We start from the raw sequence: 3,454 nt of genomic DNA on the forward strand, positions 1-3,454 counted from the left end.
AGGCAGATGGTAAAAACCCTTACGCAGAGCGCCTGCCAGCCAGACTTGTACGTAGTTCAACTACTTTACTCAAGTTACTGTAGTTTAACTACTTTTCTGGGTAGTTTAATAACTTTAATTACATTTCTATTTTGGTAATTAGTAGTTTACTTTAACTACTTTTCCGACTTTTGCTCAAATTACAAATTACTTTCAAATATTAGTGGTTGTTTTGCCTATCAACAGAGATAAGATGTTGGAAGATCAGCTGATATTTGCAAAGAAGGAAGCATGTGGCGCAGGAAAAGGGGGGGGGGGGGGGAGGAAGAAAGTGATTTTAATAGTTCAAAACCCCCAAAAATTTTAACGAGCCCCCCACTGCAAGAACACTGCTACGAGGCGCGGGGAGCGAACAGACATGACGCAAGAGAGGATGAGTAACTGCGGGATTGGCGCCGAAGACCGGCGTTACTCTGAGTCCCGAAGCTCAAGGAGATTTGACTCTTTTGAAGAAAGGACTGGTCCGTGCTTCTCCCCAACGTAGAAACTATCGCCCACTACAGGAGGTGCACACACTGCATCCTCACTCGAAGGAGGTAACAAAGTGCAGCACCCTCTCTGAAGTTAATCTGGTGCTCCTGCAGTTTGTGCTGTCTTTCGAGACGTCACGTGATCATTTCTCTGAGTAAAGAAACGACGGCGATAAAACCGATACAAATAAGTGCCTTATGAGATGTCCTCTGAGGTTGAGCACTGCCTGAGCTTGATTTTGCAGACAGTGTTTGATTGCTTACAGTGTTGCGTAAAGTATATAACCTCTCATTTACTTTATACTTCCAAGTAGTTTTTAGACGTACTTTACGCAACACTGTGAGCAATAAAACACTGTCTGCAAAATCAAGCTCAGGCAGTGCTAAACCTCAAAGGTGAAATGATACATCCGCAGTTCATCCTTGACCAAAAAGAAGTACGCAACAATTAGGCATGCAGAAGCAGAACCAGCTATTAAAGCATTTCTGTGAAAACACAAGCCACTTTATATTCGGCTAGCAGAATTTCGCTAACGCATCAAAACCGATGTAAGTACTTCCTTGTTAGCATAGAAAAAAAATGAAAGTAACTTCAAAAGTAATTTGCTACTTTTTTACGGTAATTAGTAATTAAGTGAATTACTCTCCATTTGAGTAATTTCTAGTCTACTCATACTACTTTTGAGGCTAATACTCAGTAATTTAACTTAATTACTTGTTTGAGTAGCTTGTACATGTCTGCTGCCAGCCCGCCACCACATAGGAGAAAACAAAACAGATAAATAAATGTACAGAATATACACACTACAGAAAGTACGTAAAAAGGAAAGAAAATGAGGAAGAAAATACGTATTACATTATGACCAGGATGCCAACTGCATCCCCTACATTGTGGCAAGCTCTCGTGACCCTGCCCCGTTTGACGGCAGTGGGCTGTGCACACTGAGCGTAATTGTGCAGTTGTCAGTCAATCTTTCAACTACCTCGTTGCATCAATGGAAACGTCAAATAAAAATCACGTTATCCAGAATGCACCGCATCATTTGTCACTTGCGCAGTGGACTGCGTAAATTACTGGTCGATCTTCTGTTCTTGAGGCAGAAAATATTCAAGAGAACCACACTCGCAAAAGCTCACAAACGCACAGTTGCCGTGCCGCCTGCTCCACACCTCTCCGTAATCGCTGGTTCTACTAAACTGTGCGATGGTAACCGCGCGACTGCGCGGCTTCCATTTGCGATCCATGGCCCCGTCGCGTTCGTGCGCGTGCGCAGACATTTGCCAAGTTTTTGCTGTATCTTTGCGAACTTTCCTTCAAAATTTCGGCATGTGCGGAACTTTGCCGTATCTGAAGTTCGGCAGATTTGGTCCATCACTAACTTTTACAGCGTGTGTGTGTGTAGGCGTTGTAAAAGAGGGGGGGAGGAGAGGGCCAATTGTGTATGCGCACCGGGCGCCTCTGGTCACTGGCTCCTTTTACGGCGCAGGCGATAGACTCCTAGCAACGACGCTCACGCCGGATTGGCTGCTCAGCAACGCGCGGGAACTTAAATTTTGGATTGGGACGGCGCGTTTCTCATTCGAAGCGCGTTAACCCACCCCCGCGCCGGCGTTCACGCCGCTTCGCGGCGACAGTGTGCGGCTGCTAATAACTAAACTACTATCCCACTTAGCAACCCACCCTACACGCCGCTTCGCGGCGTCCATTCGGCAACCCAATCCCCGCTGTCCCCCATGCACTGCCGTAAATAGAGTCCCATACGATTTTGTTCAGAGATGTTTCGTCAATAACATTCGTTTTTTTTCAGTTTTAATCGGGAAAAAAAATGTCGTAAATATCGCCAAATGCCTCGACAAAGCAAAATGTTCGAGGAAAAAAATAAAAGAAGTAAGCCCACACCATACACACTTAAAATTTTTACACCCTTATTCGTGTAAATGGCTCGTCCTCTGGCTAACGCCTTTATTCGTGTAAGGGTGTTAGCCACCGGAGGTGGTGAAAATCGTGTTAACTGCTAACACCCTAAAAACAATATGGCGGCCAGTATGCGACAGGCGATACGAGCCTGGCGAGCCGTACGCGGCTTCTCGCCGGAGCAAGAGCATACTGCTCGCACGCTCGTTTGGTGTCATCTGTAGGCGCAAAAAACTTTCCAAACATCTCTATGTCCAAGCGCCAACACCGCAAATAATACGAGTAAGGCCGAAACCGCTGGAGAATGAACAGCCAAGACTGTCGCCGAAGTCTCGCTCGGCCTGCTCAATGCCGGTCGCATTTTCATCGCATCAGAAGCGCTTATAAAGAAGGGATAGCTTTACAAAACACTGACAGGCTGGCTTTATTGAACAAAACGCCCACTTGCCGTGGACGACAAGTTGACAACGAATCGCTCCGACACCCTCTGTCGACAGCGGCTAGGAGGTATCGCACTCGCGCTCCGTGTGGCTCTCGATTAACTATTGCCTGTGCTCACCTCTGTTACGTGCGTTATCCACTCATGAACGTTTGTGCGTGAACAGCGGCATTCAGCACCTAGAACACGCGCTGGGGAAGCCGCCTAACCTCCTTTTGTTGCAATCAGGCAGCATAACACGACGACACCTACCAGCGCCGCGGAACCGAACAACTCGGAGCACTGATCTCAATGACAATTGCTGGATCGCGCTTGCCGCTCCCGCAAGTGAAGCCACCGGACTTCACTCGCTTGGGATACGATTTGCCGTTTTTGCTAGCCTTTGGTGCGGTTTTCCAGCGTGCTGTGGACACGTTTTCTACTCGTTCGTCGTCATTCGCCGAAGAAGCTTTTTGAAGACTCAGTGTATTGTTGAGACTTGCCGTCGTGAACACGTGGAAAATTTTACGAAAGTGCAGTGTCGCAGGAAAAAGGCACAACGCGTCGAAAGGAAAGGCTGGCGGCGTCTTCAAAGCGTCCTTAGCACGCCGA

This window comes from Ixodes scapularis, unplaced genomic scaffold (assembly GCF_016920785.2).
Source record: "Ixodes scapularis isolate PalLabHiFi unplaced genomic scaffold, ASM1692078v2 PGA_scaffold4__175_contigs__length_147842914, whole genome shotgun sequence".
NCBI classification, from domain to species: Eukaryota; Metazoa; Arthropoda; class Arachnida; order Ixodida; family Ixodidae; genus Ixodes; species Ixodes scapularis.